The 24,020-nt window shown below is 41.1% G+C and overlaps 1 protein-coding gene across 1 annotated transcript in view; it reads right to left on the bottom strand.

The window, feature by feature from the left end:
* The window catches only part of LOC111261829 (ankyrin repeat and BTB/POZ domain-containing protein 2), a 47,998-nt gene extending 24,091 nt beyond the window's left edge, over positions 1–23,907 (bottom strand). Inside the window, exon 1 of the mRNA XM_022835650.2 lies at positions 22,441–23,907. The gene's annotated coding sequence lies outside the window, so the exon portion shown is untranslated. The remainder of the gene's footprint in view (positions 1–22,440) is intronic.
* Positions 23,908–24,020: the final 113 nt, after the last annotated feature.

Here is a 24,020-nt window from a genome sequence, read left to right as displayed (position 1 = left end):
CTTGGCCAGAAAAGAAGTGACGCCGACAATAACTATGGAACGCAGAAGTCCCGCCTGTCGCAGATCTGTCGCCTAAATCTGTTTTGTCATCTTGACGCTCGACAGTAGAGCGTCGGCTCTGTTCCTGTTGTTGCATTAAGCTCAAAACTAAACATATTACTGCAAATGACTACAGAAAAACTGATTAGATAATATGAGTAGATAAAACTTGGTCAAATTAATAATGAAAAAAAGTATTTTAAAGCCTGTAGCATTTGCTTATTCTGTCATCGATGTTTATAAAATCAAAGATAAACCTGCTTTCGTTTATCATGCATGTAAAGGTTCATTCGTGTATCTGATGGTCCAGGTTCGTCAAACTCGATATTTATACCTATTATAGGTGCGAACTATCTGCGGGCCTATGATTCATTACAATTTAATCTTTTTTCTATCAGACAGTGTGATCAAAATAGCGTATTAGGAACAGTTACTTATAAGAATACCTTGACAATAGTCAAGAGTATAACATCAGACTTTTCCACAATTGAAAAATCTCAAATGGTCCGTCCTTGCAATCATTTTCTTGGGTCGCTAATCATTAGCTCTTTGAAAGTGATTTCTCTAGAAAATACATTGTTTTACCGCCCAACAGTACCGATAATTAGAACTACTATTTTTCTATAATATGAGGAGCTTGACAGTTGGTGTTCCACTTCTGTTGATTTGTGCTACACAGACGCTGTCTAAGCTCCTGGCTAAGGCGGCTGAAGCTTTTTCTTTGTGAGGCCTTCTTTTCTGCCACGTCACGTTGGCAATATATTGTTACGAAAAAAAATGTCACCGTTTACATTGTACCCCCTGTTTTCCTGGATCCTTCCTAGGATCATTAAGAGGAAAACCGGACCATGTATTACGCTCAACTTATGCTCCCATGCCTTCATACTAATCTCCGTCTAATCAACTGTAACAGCTGTCGCTAGCTCTACTAATAAACAAAATGAATAGTAATACAAGGATAATCTTTATCCTTTGTAGAACGTACATGTCCAGAGTAGCAAAAACTAAAAAAAGCTAGAATATTACAGCGTAATCATCTCAATGCACGACACTTTCCCGCACAAAAAAAATGCCTATAATACATTTAGAGATGCGGAGAAAATTGAACATCTGGTAAATTTCTTTATTTCATCTCGTGTAACTTATATGACGCGAAGTGTTTCACTGGCTTATATGCTCACCCTGACCTGGGGGTATCGGTTTGTTGATTTCCATACATAAAGGGTCTGGATATCATTACAAAGATGAACGTATGAAGTTTAATAGTCGTAGATTCTGTTATGTGACACTATCTGCGTCACTGGTTGAAGCAGTATCGTAGCACAAGTAATTCCCACAAGTGAATATATCATATCATGATCTCTCCATGATCTAGCGTTTGTTTAATCATTCAGTAGGTTTTCATTGTCTCAGTCACTGATAGCAGAGTGTTATATATATGCTGCTTTTGACAAAAGGTTCAAGATCTCTGGAAGATAGGAAGCTGAGATTGGCAATAGTGGACATAACATTTGACGGTGCAAATTAAACATTGTATCACAGGAGTGAAAAAAAAAAAAAAAAAAAAGGAAAAGCACGGAAAGTGTAATGCTACACAGTTAGTTAGTTTGTTTTTGAGTTTGCGTTATTACAGAACTGTGCACGATAGTATTGCTTATGCTTGCGATGGGAACGAACTCACGCACCTGTCAAGCCGGGCAATAATAACAACAAAACAATAGAGAGCGGCTTCAGAGCGCTTACTGGTGCGCCAAATGGGTGCGATATGAGGACCAGCCTAGTCAGAAGGATATCATACCCACGCAGATGGTATTTTGGTAATTCGGTGGTAATCATGCTGCGAACGAGGCAACACAAGTAAGTACACTTTCATTCAAAAGCCTCCTCAACAAGGCAGCAACGAGCGCCTTACAAATGGAGATTCCACGAGAGGGTTCGGAACGTCAATTCCAGTTTACTTCATTGAGTTTCTGAACATTGAAATTTCGAAAAGATCTATGGCAGAGTCAATTGGAAAAAATAGTTTTTGCTCGATCTAGTGAACTGTGGTGAAAAGCAGCTGCGTTAAAAGTGCTTTCTACAAAGAAAAAAACAAGAAAAGCTGCTTGCGCGTCGTCGGTAGCGCGGATGTAAAAAAACTACTGATGAATGATCGCGGTAATTATATTTCACATAGTAATTATGTACATATATTGGTACATCGTTTTTTAGTGTTATTATCAATTTGCCTTTGCTTACGCCCTATACTAAATCAAGGATTTATCTATATGATGATGAGTATACCGTACTAGTATCGTGATCTCCAGACCCTATGGTTTGATACGTATATATAAGTGAGCGATCGATTGATGAACAGGTCTAAGATCATCCACAATATAACTTTACTTGCCTTCGTATCTATTAGACGGAGTTAGATTCTTCCAATGACTCGACAGAAACAGTGTTATCAGCACTAGCAACAATTGACAAGTGAACTTCAAAAAAAAATTACAAATAAAAAAGTGTGTACATAGGAACGTTTTCGCTCAAGCGTGCTAGTAGGACAGAGAACTACAGAGCATAGATATCGTTGCTATAAAGCAGTAGTTACAGCTATTGTACAATCGTACACGAACGGGAGTATCCTGGCGAGTACTATTAGGATCGATCGGCTTTTTGGCCTTTTTGCTAACACCTTTTTCACCATGACAATCTTTGGTATCGCTTGTCAACGCCACTGTCGCATTAATTAGAATTATCTGTTCCTTCAGCGAGAGCAGCAACGTTTACGCTGGCGGAGGTAACAGTCACAACAAAGGCATCATGCGTGCCCAAATATCAATTATGCGTTCTCTGTCTATTTCCATACGCCCTTATGACTTCAACACTCACCGTAGTTGTTTTCTGTCTGCTGATATATTGCAGCCGCTATCTCTGCCGCTGGCCTGTTTTCACGTCTATATTATCTCCGTTTTCTGTTTCGAGTCCAAGCAGAGAGAGAGCGCACTAGTGAGGATCCGTGGCGGCTGATGGCTGACTAAATAAGTCGATGAAAAAATGAAGTAGATGAGTAAGCCAAGCGTCAGCGGCGGCGGCGGCGGCGCCGCCGCCGTAACCAGCTCAAGCAGTCGCATCATCGAACGAACTCGTCATGTGTCACTACGAACTTCGCTGTGACAAATTATCGCCGTTCGTATATATCTATTATATGATGGTTATATTAATATGTAGTCATAGTAGTGGCAAGCACCGATTCTGCTACTGCTTTTGACGTACCGAGAGAAAAGTAGAGACAGCAAGCAAATACGAAACGAAAAAAGAGTGAAGTGTACAGTTTCAGAGCAAAGTAATATGGGTTTTGGATGGTTGGTGGTCAGCCCGCGTTATGGTCCTTGTGAAAAGTCTATGGATGACAGGAAATGGCCAAGCGGGTCGGCCACGAGAGATGACGCTAACAAAAATCCTACGCGTTGCTACACACATCTTCTCTAGCGATATCTTGTTCGGCGAAGGATAGCAGGATACGACCGCTTTTCTGACTCCTTCTGGCTCGATTTCTGATGATGAGGATCGGGTTCGAACGGCTACCGGTGCTCGGCTCCGCCGGTCGTTCGATTGCCGCCATTAAAAGACGACGAAGGCCCAATAAGACGGCGGTGGCGACAACGATGCTGGTGACAGCTGATGACAGAAACTACCAAATCAGCAAAATCAATAGCAATGGCAACTCACAGTAATAAAGTGCTTGCACAGCTCATCTGTTCTATTAAGAGTTGGCTGGTATAGAAGATCGGAGCTGGCGTGCGGTGTTTACACCGAGAACGTTCGAACAATGCACCTTATGAATAGCGTCATTCACATTACTAGTGCAGATACGTGATCCTTGTACTGGTCCTTTTTTTTGAGTCGATAAAATATGTCAATCCAATAGCAATGTGCGAAAATATAGTAAGTGAAAACTGATAGGATAACATTGGGAAATCGGTTGGCGGCTACCGTACGCCCGTAAATGCCGTGCTTTTTAGTTCGCCGGTATCGTCTAACACAATAAAGTCTTTAAAGCTTTTTACTATCGCTTTGAACCAGTATTCGTCCGCAGCATCGAGCAACGGATCAAGAGCCGCTTTCCACTAATATTGCCCCTTAATAAGAGAAGTACTTATCATCGGTTATTGGCCGATGATTATTGTCGAACCGCGGGTGAAAGAAATCGTATACTAACTATTTCCTACTGTAATACGGAGAACAAAGCGACTCTAAGTAACAAAATAGCTAGCAATATCCTACTCGAATAAAAGTCAACGAAAAAAAAAAAAACAAATGTGACACCATAAATATCCGAACGTTGTTTTCCAATCTAGCGTGTCAACTATCATTAATAAAGCGAACATTACAATATTTAGAAAAGGAGGCGTTTTGCTGAAACAGCAATGACGGAATAAAGGGGTGTGGCAATTTCGAAAAATCCCTATAGCGGTCGGTTAGACGTAAAACATGGACGGTATTTTCGGAATAACTGTTATAACTTGTATATCGTTTCTCGGTCATTGAACACGCGACACAGAGATTAGCAGCGAAAAGGAACAAAGACGTTATTTGAGTATAGCAACTTTGGACCCTAACTAATATTCGGATGCTTTTACCTGTACGCTCAGCCTGTGCAATTTTTTTTTTTACTCTGCGTTCAGGTAAACACTACCAATTAGCAGCAGCTGCTGCTCCTGCTGTTAACGGGTCAATGTTTGCCTAAATAGTTAATGTAGTTGTGAAGGTGCTTGCTAGACAGTGAGGCGTGAACGATTTTAATGATTTTGTTACCACCCGGTGGGTAGTAGTTATCCTAATTATTGATTTTTAGTTTTGCTCTAAAAATTATGCACAACTCGTTATATAATCGTTTTGTAATAATGTTTTATTAAACAGAACGAGAACGTACGCGATTATCACACGTATCAAGCACGACGACCGTTCTATCAATCGCGCAGCGTTTGACAATGTTATTCTGCGTGCGAATAGCGTATAGTCTTCGAGTTTTCTAAATTCATGACCGAAGAGTGTTTTTATTAAGCGCTTTGGCTAATTAGTGAGCCATTAGCGAACGTGGATTACAGGACAACGTATTTTTAGAAAAGCACATCGTGGACCGATGAACAAAGCAATGTCCAGCTTAAACAACTATCTCGAACCATCTAAAAACGGTTCCTTATATTAAATATGCTTTTTTTTTGGAATTCTATTTATTCTTATATTTATCTATTGATTCCATCATTCTGCCGCAAAAATAATTGCCTTCAAATCAATCCGATATGGTGGAGCAGGCCATTTTTCGGCCAACTGATCGATCTTCAGTAGAATCGTTTAAGAAACACAAATGGCGGAATATATGATGAACGAATTTAGTGGCGCTGGAACAGGCGGGCTATTTGAATCGCAGGCAGATGTTAATGCATTGTGGACTGAAAAATTTCTTTTCGCCTCATAGCTCAATACATCAGAGGCGTGGAGGCAAAAAATCGACGGTGATAACAGGAGAATTTTAAACAGATGTCATGTGGCCCTGCCGTAGAATGTTTGGCTTCAAGCCTTTGACGTGGACGCTTGAAAAAGGAAAGGTATATTTAACGCTAGTTATGAACATTTCAAATTATATAATGATCATTGCAAAACACTGTCATATCTCTACTGAACTCTTTGTTGGAAAGCTTCCCTAAAACCTTACTTTTTCATTAATCCTCCCTAATATATAATAATAATAAAGATGAAATCGTACGCATATCTTCTTTTAAGCATACAAAATAACGCAAATATAACGTAAATATACATATAAAATAACGTGTTCTACACTTTATCTATTATTAGTTTGCCGTTGGATTTACGTCTTTTTCATAAGGTGCTTCGGCTCAATAAGAAACCCTTGTTAGAAGAAAGTTAAAAACATGTACCTGTTAAGGCTCTAGACGACAATTTCACATTCAAATATTTCTTGACATGTAGGACATCAAACCGAGCAGTTCTTTAACATGCGGAATTGCGTAGTGACTCGCTTGACAAAGATCATACGTTCAGTTTCGTTGATTTTTCATATGACTCGACGATAAGCTATAACCCTCTTGACAGCCACGCACAGAGCTCATTAGTGACGACGACTCAACCAATGTAGGCGCCTACACGGAGCGGCGGAGTGTCGTTCTTTAAGTGGGCGCATTTTTACTCTGTCTAACGTCTTTGGCCATACGTCGTCTTGCTCTGTCGAAGCTGCTGGTTTCAACAGGTAATAATAAAAATTTATAATCGTAATAGATGAAACATCGTACGTTCTCTAGAATTGTAGTTTTAGTATTCATCGTTGTCAAGCCACGAAACGTTTGTTAGCAGTCCCACTGATGTAGCTCATAATAATAGCCAACATGACAAATTAGCCCAGAGTGAACAAGTCAAACGGAGCAAACCATGTGATTTTTTACGCGTATTAACATATCTAATTGTAAATAAGGCGAACGTTCAAAACATCGCTTCCAACAACGAATCATCACAGACTACGCCGGCCAATAGCAGGAATGGCAAAAGCAATGTATTTCGAGACGCTGATGGGTAGTTATACCATCGGACGCTCGATGAATGCTGGCCGCTCCACGAATTGCTGGTATTTGTATCGAACTCTGACGAAAATTTCATACAAGAAAGAACCGGCAAGCGATATTTGTCCTGCTCGAATAAATAGATGATTCGTACTCGACATTGCTATGGAACGGAGTGTCCTGAACACTTTTTCGAATGGGACACATACGTGAGGATCTATGCAACGACAAAATGCTCGTAAGGTCCAGGACGTAAAAGAGCTAGTCTCTAAATGAAAGGAGCAGATGCTTAAATTCGGATAGTGGCATTGTGTTTGCTGTTTTATGGCACAAGCGGATTTGTCGGAAGGGGACAAGTGCCATTTTTGTTAATTACGTGTGGACTAAGAAAGGGCTTCGTTTTGCGATTTCGAAGCTCCGAACGCTATGATGTATAAAAATACATTTTGCACAATTTACACTTTGTGTTTTACTGTAGGGACGAAATCCAACATAGTATACAAGGTTATAAATACATTGTCCGCCTGCTCGTCAGTAAAGGTTACATTTAAGCTGCGTCACATCGCGCCATAAACCGAACAAACGTCTCAGCCGCACTTCGAAAAGCCACTATTTCTCTGGATAGCTTATTTACCACCTCATTTATAAATTAAGCTGCTAATAAGCAGCGACAGTGACTGAGATGTGATGCGAATGTTCCATTCTTTTAGAGTAAATATTTTTATTCTAACTATTCCTTAACGTTACTTCGTTTGACATCTCGTTTTCAATTTTGGACATAGCTCTACTTTCTACCATACTTAGAGCTGAATAACAAACTCCTCCTAAGAAATCACAATGACGCAATGAAAAGATGATAGTGACATCGGCGGAAAAAGCAGGGCCGAGGACGGGTAGCCCGCCATAGAGCGGGACTGAACGTTCGTCAATAGGAATGTAACAACGGTCTTTCTCTGGACGGCTCCTGTTCGGCAAAACCTCACCAAGAATGCAGCATAGATCTATAGGCACATAGTGTCCCTGTTGTCTAGGGTGATGTCCTATTGGCTGCCGGAACACATTGACCAGCATCAGTTGGCCGAAATCGTAAACTTTGTTGTCACCGATGGACTGAGCTTTGTAGCAACCCATCAAACAAGCAGCATGTGGTATGTACAAAGCCAATGCAGAGATTCAGTGGGCGAGAGGCCACCGGGAGAATCTAACGACAGTGGGAAGTACTTGATCGTCAGCGTCGGTTATACGGTGGCAGAAGTTGAGATGTTTGCCGTTCGAGCCTGATGTCAACAGGGAACAGCTGTATGTCGATACGTGTATTGTATGTAATCCTCTTAAGTGCCTGCTGCTGTTTCTGGAGTAGCTGTAGATAAGCGAGAAAAAAATCGGCACCCAAATCCAACGATACTCGATCACTTCGTGGCCCTTTGTTCGTGTGCATGGCCATGTTCTTGAATTATTCTCTTATGTGTCCATGCCTAATCAAGTGTAATCTAATAACGATAAAACACAAAATAACTTTTGCTTTACAAGCTTTTACTTTTCCTCGTAAGCTTGTTTTACTAGATGTCTATGTAACGAGATGCTGGATGAAGTTCTGTAGTCTTACTTCTTTCAGGTTTCGATAATACATATTAAGTATATCTTGGAACCCAGTTTGACCTGAAGGCGAAAACATTTCTAAAGGCTGAAAATGAATATTAGGACTACATGGTTTTTACATTGCTTTGCTGACTAATAGATAATGAATGTATGACGCAAACATCTGTAATTATCAATATCTTTCAAATTTAATAGCCTATAATGGTTGACTGATTGATAAAAAGTATGAATTAGGCAGTAAAGGAAGTGAACTTCTAAAAAGCTCAGTTCTGGCGCTTTGCAGCGACTCGTTTTGCACGTGCACAGATGTATCGACTAGAAAAATCAAACCATGATCTTAGTCGGTACTGAAATGCGTATGGTAATTTGATGGGCTGCCCAGGAGGCAAGATTGCTGCAAAAAGGCAGTGTGAAACAGCTGTCTGTTCCTTATTTTCTGCCCAGCTGCTCAGCTCACTTTATGCCCAGCAGACCCTCCTGGACCTTAACCGCATTTATGATTCTCGCGGCGAATCTGCCGTACGTAGTGGATCCGTGCATAAGTAGCTGTAAACAATCGAATATAGGCAGTTGGCGGTTTTACGAAGATCTGCGTCTATGATTATAACGTGCAAATACGTCACTAGGAAGGAATTTAAGTGTTACGACCGCGACGTTCGATGTACAAAAGATTTTCCGTAGCGTTTAGTGAGTGTCCAGAAGTGCGCTGACTATAGTCAAACATAATTCGGCGTGTGTTTTTCTAAAATGAACTATTTTCTGTTAATCTCATCGTTGTTCCCTTGAAAACAATCGATAGATTTAGTTCTACAAAAGAAAGCCGTTTATATGATAGCCCTCTTAAGGTTTCTTCTCTTGGGACCCCGTCTAACGCACTGCTCGCAAGTAATGGCCATTTTATGGCACAGACCGATTGTAAAACCCATTCACCCCTTTCTACTTGCACCTATTTTCCGAACGTCGTGCATAAGCGCACGTGTTAAAGGGATATAAACGGCCAATAGCTTGGTGGTAAAGCAGACACAGAATACAATATACGTTCGTATGGATACCTGCAAGTGCAAGTCAGCGACAATTCAACGGTTCATTGGAAGAACTGTTTTCTCTATCCGTTTGATCCTTTTTTACTTTTAAAATGCACATTATGTAGCTGACGACCGCTTCTACAAACCTTGCCTTAATCAATAATTTCCTTGTGAGAACGTTATCCATTTGTCCCTCTATTCAAGCAGTGTCTCGCATCGCCGTCGCTGAAGCTTTTCGATAATGGCGTCTCAGTTCCCGTTACCACTTCGACTGGTCATTGGGTGTAAGCGATCCACACATCATCAATGTGACGAGATCCGATGGAGCAGTAAAGGGCAACGAAGATGGATCCACTCATCTACTACATATACTCATAGACCCCAGACACCGTATCTAACTGTATGACAGTCATCTGACCGGCCAATAAACGGCGAACGATGGGAAATCCGCAGGAGCTGTAGCATCGCCATCGGCCTGTGACTAATCTAACTTCGGTGAAAGAAAAGTTAGTGGTGGAAAAATTGCAAGCGACCGAATTCTTGGTTGTACGACGAACGAACGTGGCGAAGGGTCCGAGGAAAGTGCAAATCGGATCAGGCATTACCTCGGTAGAGCAGAGAGTCACTGCAACAGGCTGTTGCTGCACGTCTAACAACAACAACTGCGTACGCTCCGCCACGCGAGATGTAACCCTCAGAGCGGCTTTTCTCCGAGAATCATGGAAACAGGGAGAAGCGAAGGAGAATCAACCGCTATATATCCAACAGAATACTTATTAGCTACTGTCTTATGGGTGCGAGTGACGCTCAGCGTCACATCGATGCAGCCGATCAATTCAGGGTCGGCGTCATTGTCGCTGGTCTGTCTGTGACTGAGGTAGAGGTGCTTCCCTGTCAAGGGCAGCTTAACCACGAGAGGGCCCCGTAAACGGGTCCTTGACGAGTAGATCGCGTGAAACTGAACACGAACCAATCTTTTACGAGAGGTCGGAACAAGAGCAAAACGGTGACCAAATAACAATCAGCCTCCTCTATCGCCATTTGTCCCTGTTCGATACGCGTGCATCTGCGCACACGGACGAATGTTCATTCATTTGTCAGAGGTTGGTTGTGTCGGTTTCGCTAGTTCTTTCGTATCGATATTAAGCGCAAACGTCAGAACAATCGTTTCGTTGCACAGCGGTGCGCGATCAACAGGTCGCATGAGACAAATTGCAGATGGCTGACTCGTATGCAGTGGTGACGCAATACTCGGAACTGCGCATAGGTTAAATGCGTTACAAAACGAATACAGAAAAGCGAAACAAAAATGTCGCATTTAAAAAAAAAAGTTGTTATTGTGCCTGTTTGTATTTGAGATAGGAGAATGGGGTAGCGCCACATCTGTCAAAGAAGACCATGTCAATGAGAGATTTTTGGGCGGACCTCCATTATTATTTCGAGAGAATTGGCATCATGCCTGTTATGTGTAACATTGCCATGAAGATAACAGATACATGTACAATACCTATTCCAACGAGTGCGCAGTTTAACAGGTTAATCCGCTACACCTTTCCGGCTTTCAAGAAATATTACGATGTGCGACGGACGATTATGGTAAAAATAAAAAAAAAAAAGGCAAAATGTGGCAGTTGAGATCAAATGTTTCGATGAAGTTATTCAATCATATAGGTAGGGCTAAGGAATGCCTAATCTATAAATGGCTTGAAAAGGATAAATATAATACACATCAAAGACCCTATTTCCGCTAAAGTAGATCCTGTTGAGTCTGCTAAGATTCATCAGCATGGCAGTCTGTTTATATATATCTTTGGAGTACGCCTTTTAGCAAACGGTGTTCTTGTATTTATGCCGCGGGAGCTAAAAGTGTATGCAGTGCTTGTTCTTGCCGTCGGTGTGGTGATTTGGATGGCTAAACTTCCGATCAGGAGTTTCCGGTTTAGGCTTCACTGTATCTACGATACTACTGATGTGATTATATGAAAAAACAAATATTTGCATCAAAACTTTAGCACTTTTAAAAAGCCTACCTGTTTTCAAGATAATAAATTAATAAAATGGAGGAGCCAAAATCAGTTTTAAATAGTACCACTGAGCTTTCTTATGTTGTTATATATGCACAACTGTGTTTCGTCTGTCAGTGAATTGTTGAAAAGTTGTCACCTTCTGTGGGGTTTGCTGTGATGAACTTTACTTGACACTTATTCGGTCGGAGGCAACAGCTCGCAGTTAATCGAGCAAAACACAGAAAGAGGTTCACTGAGGCTACATTCGCCATGACGCTTACTTTCGATCAAAAATCGCTGCTTCTAGAACAAGATAGCATTCCGTTGGCTCCGTTGATGGTGGTGAGATATCCCTTTGATCAGATCGAATCTATTTTTTTTTTTTATTTACGTGCAGGATTGGCATTCAGCAGAAAGCCAGGAGGATCCTCGGAGCCCGGGTAGAGGGCAGAACAATCTGCGTATCCTTGCCAACTGAGAACAAGTGTGGAAAATCGTCTTCGACCCGTATAGCACATAAGTTAAGTAGAGAAAAAATAGTCGTGTCACTCTAACCAGATCTTATCGATAAATATCAGTTTAATGCAGAGCAATCCTATGACAGATACGACGATATTTAACTATGGTATTATCTATGAAGAGGACCACCACGGAATTCCTTTTTTAATTTGCGTTCACTCTTTATTGCAGCATTCTCTAATTGTTACAGATAATTTTCGTCTATTTTCTGATACAATAGCTGTTCGCTTAAGATAATTTTCAACTATCTCACATAGTGTGTAAGCACAGAGTACCCGCCTAAAGTCCGAGGTAAAGCCTGAAGCTCGCAAGCATAGGGTGTTTCGTAGCAGAATAAGCGCAGGCCACATGCATTCACGCAGTTTCGATATTATATTCAACATTCTCCAACTTATTTATATAGGGCCACCTGTATTTGTACCTTTTAGTAGGTCGATGTTTTGGCCCAATGTATCATTCGTAACCAGCTGAATGGACCTTGTCCGAGCCTTCTGTTCAAAATGCAGTCTGTAACTAAGCGCTGATTTTGCGAATAGATTATTCTTCATGTTGTCTAGCACATTCAGCTGCCTTCGCAAATATAAGGGTAGATATATATACATATATATATATATAAACGCCCTGTCCTAAAAAAGCGATAATAACAGGTTAACGTATATCGTCTGCCCATTATAGTTTGCATTATCTACCGCATCGGAATCTTGACTGTGTTTCGTCTTGCCCAAGCGCTCCTGGACCTTTCGAAACCGTTTTTTTTATGAGAAACTTCGAAGTGAACAAAGAACATCGAGATCCTTTGAAATAGTAGAACGTGAAACTGTTAACAAAGTCGTCACCGTCATGTTGTTTCTATTGTCACATACACATAATAAATGGAAGAATGAAAAACACTACCATCGAGAAAAGTACAGCTCCGTTCGTTGAGCTTTCAGAACTTCATAGGATGTTTCTCGACGTATCAGCCATTCAGCGTACTAGACAGATATTAGCAATGGGAAAAACTGGCGTGAATCAAGCAAATAAAGCGACGAATAGCATTCAGTTGGTGTGCAACACTCTAATACAGGTAGAATTAAAAAAAAAGGAAAGCAAAAAATCTAGACTGTTCAGTGACGTTTTTTTTTTACCTACCAAAAATAAATGGTAACCATTATCGTTTATTTAACGTCTATCGTAAGCGTGGCGAAGCAACATAACAGCCTATACCTGAAAGCTAATCACTTACAGAGCGTATTGACTTTACTTCCGGTTTACTTTTTTTGACGGTACTAGTATTAATTTCATGTAGGCTAATAAACAGTAGTTTATACAACGAAATCAAAAAAAAACAAATCCGCTGAGCGCAAGTTCGTCAGTCGACGGTTGAAAGATTGTTTGTATTCGACGATATCGGATCGGGCAAATGGCAGTAGAACAGCAGCGTCCGCTTTAATACGAAAACAACGGCAAAGACCAAATGTGAAGGATGAGGTCCGGTTTGATGCGTCGACGACAAAACAAAAAATAGAAAAGAGGCAACGGCTAATAAAGAAAATATAAATAAAATCGAAAGTGTTAGCCGAAATATGTTTTCACGATACGATACAACGGTCAAAGCTTTTTCGCATTGCGATACAAACGAGATTATTTTGATATCAGGAAAAAAACACGCTGTTTGGAATAGATGGTGACCTTATAAATTAATGTGGTCGTTGATATACAGTGCGAGCGATTCTGATTTGACGCTACCATCTTGTTATCTACGAAGCTACGCAAAGAGATAACGGAACGGGGAAATATAACTACGCGACTCGCGCAGAACATCTAGGGCGAAACGACCAGATGTTGCTCTGTTAAAGCTTTTAATACACACTGCCGAAAAAAAATATGTTGTTACCATATCTGACATTATTTCTACTATGTTTATCCTCTATTAAGAATATTTTCGATGCACTTCCAATTTCTTTTGTGTAATATCCAGCTAACACATGCGTTTTAGGTCTAATCGTTCCGAGTATGAACCCTGTACATTGTGACAGCTAGAAGAATATACAAAAATTTTAGAATAGAAAAGTTTAGTTGGCGACTTTTTCGAAATACTTCGGTTTTCTAGTCGAGATAAAAGCATTCGCTTTTGAAAACGATTAACTTACCAGCAAGAAGACAATTATTAATTGGCTTCATCTATAATATGCAGTGTCCAGCTGAAGTTAACTCAGTGCCTAGGATGAATGACTGAACGACTCAGCCACGATCCGTCTCTATATACATACATATATATATATATATATATATATATATGTATATATATGGCCGTCATTTGGCGAGAAATTCTTTTTATAAAAACTGTGGTGTACTGCCAAGCCGTGTTTGACTCTGAACAAACGTGCCGAACAAATTAAAGACTATACACAACGTTTGGTAGGCTTTTTGTCGCCTATGGGGCCACGTAAGGTGATAAATAAACAGGCTAACTGAATTGTGACTTAGGTTTTGACGTCTTTCGAAAATAGAACCCCAAACAAAGTCCTCTGTGTGCCATTCCGTTATTGCGCTACTATATGATCCTTACCTTATCTTGGTTGTGGGGTTAAACCAAAGAAACGTGACGTGCGAATCGTGTCTCCCATAAACGTACAGCGAAAAAAAACTAAACACGTATAAAGAAATTACGAATGTGTGCAACGCGACACTATCTAAACCATCATACCAGTGCTGTCGCAGTGATTGAACCTATAGAGATAGGTTTACCCTCTATTTGATGGTGTGGAACCCGATGTGGCGCAGGTGTGAGCCAGGCTATGCTGGTCGCTCTTTGATACCGCCGTATAAGGCTCTACGATGTAGTTGCTATAACTTTGTAAACTGCAACGATACCGCCACTGAGAGCTTCGCTTGTACCGTGTGCCGAAATAAGAGGAAGAGGCACTCAGGAGAACTTAAGAGCGCCTGAACGCACGAAGATACGCTTGACGGGGCGTGAAGGCATGGCTAGATGTATATCTCACTTTGGCGGGCCTTAGCATGAACAAGAAATGAAACAGGGGCAAAAAAGGGGCTCTGACGAGACCCCCGGAGATGGCCGAATGAATGACGTGAATACGCGACAGGACGCACGGGCTATACAGACATCTAAAAAGAAATATCAGCAAAGCGATGTATTTACACCTAGTGAATGTTTGAAGTGGAAAATAACGCATTGAATTAATATGGCTTTACGATCACTGGGCATAATACACTAGATATTTATTTGCTTTTTCCAAATGAACGATTTTGAATTAAAATATGCCGTTTTTGAAGATATAACCAAGCACGCCTGATAACGAAACTGCAAGTAAATCATTAGAATGACAAATAGCTGGTGACCCCGCGAACTTTAGCTCGAGAATAATGGAGCTAAGTGATTTTCCTAGAATTACTCATCCCAACGAACTTGTGGAATTGTGTGTTACCAGCTGAACAAATTTAAGACATAGTACGCAACTTAACGCTGAACATATTTTGATTGACAGATACGTAGTATTAGGCTTATGTTGTATACCCTGTCAGAGCGCAGTAAAACGCGACATGGTACGGCAGATACGGTTTTACCGTAAATCTCTGCATGTCAATGTTGTAAAGAGTAGACTGAACGAAATCGAAGACCGCATTGAAAGTCGGAAAAAAAAACACCTGGTGATCTACTCTCGCTTCTCAGATTAGTACCCCTCTTCTCTCCTCGGATCTGCCCTACTCAACAAATCACCGTCCTAAATTTCCTCCCCTCGTCGGAAGGGTAGGTATGTATAATGATTTCCGTAGACGTTTGATTTTTCTCATTTGTAGGTGCTTCGTACCCTTCTGAGTCTCGTAAACATAATATACGGAACCGACAAGTGAACCTAAAAAATTTAATCGGATCGCTTAGACATGGCGCAGACGGCGCAAATATTATAAATCATTAGGATACGAAATGTCCTTTCTGATGCCGAGGACAGCATCTGCGTGCGCGTGTGTGTCAATTATTACGAATATTCCATCCCGGCAAACATTGACGATAAGGACGGAGCAAATCGTGTTTACTGTGGTCGTAAACGCTCAGTAAATCGGTGCTTTGCAACTCGTCAACAACGGTAATGGGAGGTTTGATCCGTACCCAGACAGGTTTGCCATCGCTATCATTTGTTGGTCGGGGTCGTATAGATTGTGTCTACCGAAAATAAAGCAGATGTTAACTGCGTAATTTCTCGCCTTAATTCTAGGCTATTTACCCCTAGAATTTCGGTTTAATTCTACGTTACCCACCTTTAACGACGGCGCTGTGCTTCAGGCATGTGCAACTCGGAGTTGTACCAGTCGCCCCCTCAACGTAATACGGATAGTTAACGATAGATCTTGTTTATGCCATTGACACGTGTGTAAATCAATGCGGAAATTTATGTTGGAACGTTTATGCAAACGAGATCGGCCGGCGTTTCGACATTTAATTGCTGTTGCTACTATGATCATATACAACTGAGAGGAAAATTTGCTACGCGTAGTGCTCGCTAGCCGTATTTATTCTGATTATGATATTCGCGCTAGGGTGATTCCTTGTAAACTTTTAAGACTTAACCTGTTTTGTACATCTTCCAATAGATAAAATAAATTGTAAAAAAAAAGAAGCCATGGATGAAGATCACGCAAACAATATCGATTGTCACCAAAATCCTTTAACATGCGCACATCGTATCGAAGTACCCCATGATACCCTATGCGTACTGGTTCAGCAGGATTCTCGATGCATATCTAGCTCTCACTCACTATCTAGGAAAAAAGGATATCAACAACTGAAAATTTTCAGATTTGATCTTCGGTTAGCAGGCTCTCGTTTCAGTTTGGGATTACTGTTAGGAGCGACTCGTATTTTTATTTTCATGGCAACGAAGCAGAACAGATCAAAGAGCCACAGCTAATCGCCTGAATCACCATCAACTTTAGATGTTTATTAAGCCTCGAACAGAAACGCCAGTCGCGACAGAATCACAACGAACGATCCATCTCAAATAAATGTTAGCTATTTTGGTTACTCAATTTCAGTGACGTTGATTGAGCTTAATCGCACATCTACGCCAGCCTCAGCCGATATATTTTCATCATTCTTTTGCCTCTGTGATCGTTCTACAACATCTGATTTTTAGCAGACATCAGCTGCCATCGTTATGCGCTTCGTCTTCTTGGTCTACCTATCTGGCCTGGTGGGGGGGACCCTCATCAAAGGTTGCGGAAGGTTGACAACGTCAACCGTTTGCATATATAAATGTCTGCTGACATCGTCCATCAGTTGGTGACAGAACGCAGCTAGCGGTGGTAAAACTGTTACAAAGTCTAATATAAACACATTTACCCGGAGTACTGATACTGTCGGAAATTACCAGCCGGAGACGACAACGCCGACAAGTTAGAGAAGCTGGCGTACGCGCGAAGCCTCTCGGGAAATTATCAATCTATGACTCGTTTATTTAACAGTATAAGCAATCAAAGCAATTTGAATGTAGTGTACGAAGACGACGCCAATATGTCTACCTCGGCGGAAAAAGTTTTTGCTTTGATTGTAGACTGGTTGGCTGTTAATATGACCAGTATCAATTTCTGGTGCATGTTTTACCTGTTACGTATGAAGACATTATATCATATGAATTACATTTATATTGTACCATTTTATTCGAGTGTTACGTCGAAATATTGGCATCGATCAATTCTCCATAACAAAAATGAATAATTGTCGAGGACAGCGTAACCGCGTACCCTCGAAAGTTTGTAATGTATAAGATTGGGAAGTATTGCCCCCAGGGTCCCAACATATGAGTACCGACTATACGAAAAGTTCACGTTCGCGCGAACCGCTTGGTCGGCCAAATGCAGCTCAAGTCAGATCCCTTAAATCAATGACGAATAATTTAAGATAGTCCTTGATCTGAAAACGACCGCGTTTCATTAGTGTGTGCTAGAATTGCGGATTCGTTTTTACCTTCAATTGACCATACCATGGATGCAGTGTGTTGCAGAAACGCGAAGACGCCTTCAAATACCGATGTGGCTCCAGGCATCATTTAATAGCACATTGTAAAATGAAGAGGTTGAACTCTAGAAGCAAGGCCCGTTATAGAGTCGACAAAGCTTTCGTTAGCAACTAAGTAAGAAGCGCTGCTGCACGTACTTCAACTTGAAGTCAACTCGCGCCGCTCTGTCGTGTCGGAATAGTACAAAAAGAAAGCTACACCGAAGGTATCATCTACAAGTTTCGTTATACGAACTTAATCACAAAATTATATGAGTATGCTACGTGCTATTAGGACCTTTGCTTTTCTAGAATATTTCACTAGCGGTGAGCGTGCTAGCTCATTTCGCGTGCGGGCTACGATCGACAGTTAGCGTGTAATGATGTCATTTACGCTTGCTTCGATTCCATTGTCACGCCCGGTGTTAGGTCTACAATTCGTTTCTTAATCGGCCCATTAATTAATATACGCCGTTAGTATTACTACTATTGCTATTGTTATTTTCGGATGTTACGGCCTTTCTAAACAGAGAGAGAGAGTTCCAACGAAGGAACACAGAGCATCTTCTGAAAATAAGCACGTTATTGCTGTTGCCATACTGTATATACTGTTGCCAGGTCTCTACTCAGACCAGAACCGCTGCGAGTGTTTGCTGATCGTAATTACCTTCCAATGGTTATCAAAGTCTCTCCGATGGCGATCGTCCTGTCTACAATGAACATTTGGTCCCTGACAAACTCTTTCGTATAGTTTTTCGATACTGCACAATGATGTCACATAATAAGATAAAGATTGGGCGAATTTGTGCACAGCCGAAGTTCCACTACTTTAACAGTTTTGTTGAAGGAAGTGAGGCGTATGCTTTGGTATTCGATGCAGTCGTTAGAAGAAATTTACTTTTCTTGGTAGGCTTTCAAGGGGCATGGCCTGTTGTCGGGCAACAACGAGCCCAGGACCGGTTTCACTAAGATGGAAGTGGACAAGTGAAACACTGCCACCCACATAGTTTGCCATCTTCGTCGACTAATTTGTGTTCGATCTACCTCAGACAAAATTCAAGCAGAAAAAGCGTCTCGAGCAGCCCGTACGATGCAGAACAGGGTGATTCACATGCATTCATCATTCTTACATATAAAATGCATGTAGAAATGTTTTAATTGATTAACTGACCAAAACGATCGACAGGCTTCTCTCGTTGTTCTTAGAGCCCTGCTAAGGCTAGACTCCTTAGTGGCTTGTGAAACTTTAAAGCCTTATCTCATCTCACGGCGACAACGCTTATTAGAGTCGTCTGCGTGCGAATGTGCCGAAAGGCCAGAGATCGATAGGCTAGACAATAAAAGGAACTAGTAAATCAACTGGTCAATGAATGTACTTTTCTCTATATTGCTTTCTTTTTACCTTGGGCACGGCCAACAAAACGCCTATAGGCACACACAATCGTGTCTCGGTTAACTGTAAATTTGCTAATAAAGTCTTGATACGGGGCAGGAGGTATTAGACAATGGGCCGCTATTTTTCACGGCGATCAGATCCAGTCGGATTCTAAATGATTTTTTTTTTTTCGGAAAATTACAAAAAAACAACAGTTTCGGTTGTTGTTGCGCTGCTGTGATGGCTGTGCCACTGTCAAGATCGTTCGTCGTTGTTTGAGGCCGTTTATCTGTCAGTAGCGTTAATAACCGTTTCGAACAGGTGAGCCAATCATGGTCAGATGCAGATAATGCTTGTCCCCATCAGCACAGTCTGTTTACAATGTGTCTGCACGTCTTTTTGCTTTTGGCAATGGAGATGATGAGCCCGCTAAAAAATAACGAGACATAGCAGAGAAAATTCTGCTGGATGAGACCTAATCGTCAAAGATCTAAAAGTAGAAAAGGATGAAAACGATAACTATGAAGGGATTATAACATGCTTGTTTCCATTGCAGACCATTGTCATTATCTCTTAGCTTAGTTTCGTTCAAGAGACCCGGCGGATTTGGCACAGAGATAGAAGCTGAGGCTACCTGCACCGACAGTATATAAATGGAACTTTGAATAGGTCTACGTTTGATTCTATTTTTCGTGTTCTATTTACATAAAGTTCAAATATCCATCAAGCTTCTGTTTATATTTGTCACTTAGTTAGGTAAGCTAGATTGATTTATGTTCAATTATAATAGGGTTTGTTTTGGCTCTTTTTAGCGTTCTGCCATGTTATTAATCACTGTGAGAAATGTAACTAATTTACTAAAAGGGGTTCATAGACATGAAAAGACGAAATATAGCTGGATTCTATCACTGCATTAGACGGAGTTGTCTCTTACCCGTAATTCAGTCAAAGGCCCAGTTCCCTATTACATCACATAAAGCGGACCAACAGGCAGGACTATCCGGGGAGAAATTATCGATTTATCAGTATTACTATTCGACACAAAATTAGTTCCAACAGTCAATATGCATTAGTATTTCTATACATGCATATTTCCTTAATGTACTTTAATATCAGGAAAAATGAAAAGCAACTATTTTGGTCGTTTTCATTTCTGGAAATTCATTCATCGTTCAAGTTTCTGTTGTGACCAGCTATGTTAACCTCAGAGAAGTCGATGATAAGTCGCTGTTCGAAACGGTCATGTAAAGAAGCTAATGAAGTAACAACAGAAAACCTAATTATCATTATATAAACGAGTTGAACCAATTCCTCAGATCTCACAGGATGACCTCACAGGAGCCTTCGTTTCTAGATTCTGCCCGTCAACCCTGTCGGTACAAGTATTTATTAGAAAATCTCTTGGCGTTGACGAGGTCCCACTTGCCGTTTCTTTTCGAAATCTTGTCTCTCTTAAAGGCTTAGCTCCTCCCGTAAATAAAAAATTAATCAACAAGCAGCAGAGCATGTTATTTGCATTGTGCAACCCTTATCGGCCACGTCAGCCTCTGCGGCTCAATTCAGCCAGCTACGACTTGCTCATCACGTTGTATGGACGGACATTTAATTAACTTAAAACAACATTTTATGCCCTTTGCTAGCAGAGAAAGACGACTGTAAATTTTTTTTAATGTTATACCTCAAAAATATATCGAGATCACGCATACGCATTGCATCTGCATCGAATTGCCTGCACACATAAAAGCTCGCAGCAAGTTCGTCCCCTATCTAACTTCCATCTAGTTGATAGAATGCGGAGCACTAGCTCGTAAGTTGAGTCGATGAACCACTCTCTTTGTCTACTGAGTATCGGACTACCTTTTAATGGGAACACGCAAAAGAAAGACGAAACGTGAAGGAGCATTTTAAGAGACAGGAGAAGGCAGACGAAGTAGAAAGTCGAGTTTGTGACGAATTTAGGCGGGTCTGCGATGGTAATTCTGTTGTTATCGTTTTCGGCATGTGTCACATCATTGTCGCGATCTGAAGACTGCACGTCGGTAGGAACATGGCTGCAGCAAACAAACTGCTCGTGAGCCAAGAAAGAATCTCGTTTAAAGTCGAAAAACTCGCCTCTACGAGTGCAAAATGAAAGGTAGTCAATGCTACAATGTACGATGATGTAGAAACGGGTTGGTGCTCAACGATCTCTAACGTCGAAATGTCCTTCGAATGTAGGGAGGGGCGAGCTGAAATACACAGACAGACTTCAGCTCAGGATAACAATAAAACGCCTGTGCAAAGACTCGGTACATGCGATACCTTGAAAAGACGCTTGAGTGCACACAGGCAGTCTGCCTTATGAATTTAGACGCGCCTAATGTTTTTTTGTTTTCGGAATTCAAAGGCTGACGATGAGTTTACGCCTCTTAACCTTCATATGTATTTTTAAGAGAACAAAAATATTTTGTATGTATATATGTGAACGAAAATGTTTGAAATCGCTCTCTAAGGTATGTTATGTAAATGTGTCGTTGACGCAGTCTCTACTGTAATATAAACCTAAATACTGTCATAGATACTTAATTTAAAAGCTGTATCAATTCATGTAAAATAAGTGGCTAACTTATAAAGCCGGTACAAACAAAGACGAAGGTTTTTTGCAGGTAGCATTTACCTTACAAGTAACTTATTTTATGTATATTACATGTGTAGTGTGTTATTTTCGATGTGAGAAGCAAATGTTTTTACTTGCATGGCTTCTGGCACGGTTTTCCGTATATTCAGCATTCGTCTATCTAATGCAATATTGAAGAAATTTCAAATACTTTCGCTATTTATCTTGCCATTCGGATCCCCCAGTGTTTAATGAGTGTGAAATATATATTACTATATGTTCCGATTCACCGTTAAAGAGCGGGATGGGAAAACTATTTACACATCTCATGGAGGCCTTTTTGTTTGATCCCAAATCGCATCAGACTCAGAATACAATGTTCACAGTTCGGATTAGGAAACCTCTCATCCTTTACGTAAGCTTATGCACTGTGTCTTCGCTGCTGGTCGTTTTTCTGTTAGTTTTGTTGCCGATAAGCTTTAACGGCAATTTTAAAACTTTGTGATTCACTGAAGACCGCCATAGTGTGTTATTATTATTACTAATTTATACGACTATTATATTATGCATACTCGTAGTGATCTCGAAGGTACATAAACGTACACAATGTTAGCCGGTATCTAATCACCTTAGTCTACACCAGGCGGGTTGTTCGGTACGGAGCAAACAGGACAGATTAGATGTTTGCAAGGTATTTTGTAAATCTATCATTTTCGTGCATCTCACCTCGCTATCTCAATCGGCTCCGTCGATTGTTTGAATTTCCGGCTGCTGCCTACCACTACCAAACATTCTGCATTCACTGTTCCTTTTTTTTCTTGGTCAAAGTCCACCACTCCAGGACACCATAGGAGCGGAGGCAAAGAATCTTCAGTGCGTATTCCAACGATTAGGTTTGCGATCCTTAATGATATGAATCAATGCCAATAAGTAGCTTCGTTTGCGTTACCATCACGAAATTCAACATATTACAGATGTGTAATGCTATATGAGTCCAGGTGGCCGTTAAACAGTTGGCTTGATGGTAAAGGTTTTTTAACGCCAACACGTTTCAAACAACTCGGACAACACTTTCACACACTAATATAGAATGCTTCGTACATGCAAACTGGTAACAGCTCTTGCTTCAGCTATTGTTGCTGTTAGTAATTTCTTGTGAAGGCGTCAGCAATGATCTTCAAATTTTCCTTCACTCCGATTCATTCGCGAGAAGATTTGTATACGCTGTCGCAAATTAAAATGGATTCGTTTTTGCGGTCTCTCAGGAAGTGGGATGGTTGTCGTTGTTGCTGATTCGGCTGCCAGATGTGGGCTAGCGCGTGTCTTCTTCAACTCTCCGCTCTAAAACGCCCAAAGGGGTACACCCGGGGCAGAGGCCAAGGTCGGGCACAGATGGCCCAAGAGGATGTTTTATACTGTTTATTCTTTCTAACCAAAAATAAAAAAGCTCGGGAAAAGCACCAACGAAATGCAGACGAGTCCGTGGCTTTGAGTTTGGAACTCGGGCGTTCGACCAGGTCGGGATGTCTAACTGCACAATCTATCAACCGCTACTAGCTCTACTTTTGTTTATAGAATACAATGTGTTTTGCAAGAAGATGCTCGGCTTTGAACCGCTTGAGATATTGCCGTGAAAAATTAAATTTCACTTATGGATCCGGTCAAACCCCCCGGGTTACTTGGTCCTCGTGGGTGTGCGATCATAACGAACCCCTACGGACAAATACTTTAATTTTCCAAAGAACTAGAAACAAAAAATGCACTGGTCATATCCGGCAATTTTCCAATTGCCCTAAATATGTTTTGTATGAAGTCTCTGATTTTCACTTGATCAGGGCTAATTGACGGACGATGATAATCATCACACTCATAACTGCGAAGCACATGGCACACATATGTTTGGTATACTATTGTTGAAGACAATATCCGTGTTTAGTAAGTATCTGCACTCGGGGCGTTCGCTTCTGAATATCGGGCACGAATACCGAGGCGCTCTGCATTGGAAGCCTTTGCTTACGCTTTTACTGCAGAAGCAGTCACCTTTACTCCTTCAACCCGGCCTAGTCTTGATGCCGGCCTGGGGCTTTCGCTTGGTGTTCTAATACTAATGTTATTGTTGTTATTATTCGTTATGATCGGCGAGCTTCGATTGGTTGTGGCCGGTTTTACATTGTCTTTGGCGGCTGGTACTTATCACCAGCGATGCCTTTAACGAACAATCTGAGGTTCCTCCTCCTCCTGCCAGACGGTCGATCCGTCTGAAGAGCCGGTAGTTGCGCGCACTGTTCGCTGCCGTCAAGGGTCCC

Source organism: Varroa jacobsoni, unplaced genomic scaffold (assembly GCF_002532875.2).
Source record: "Varroa jacobsoni isolate VJ856 unplaced genomic scaffold, vjacob_1.0 scaffold_599, whole genome shotgun sequence".
Classification (NCBI taxonomy): domain Eukaryota; kingdom Metazoa; phylum Arthropoda; class Arachnida; order Mesostigmata; family Varroidae; genus Varroa; species Varroa jacobsoni.
Note: the sequence above shows the minus strand (reverse complement) of the source record. Positions and strands in the feature narration are given on the sequence as shown.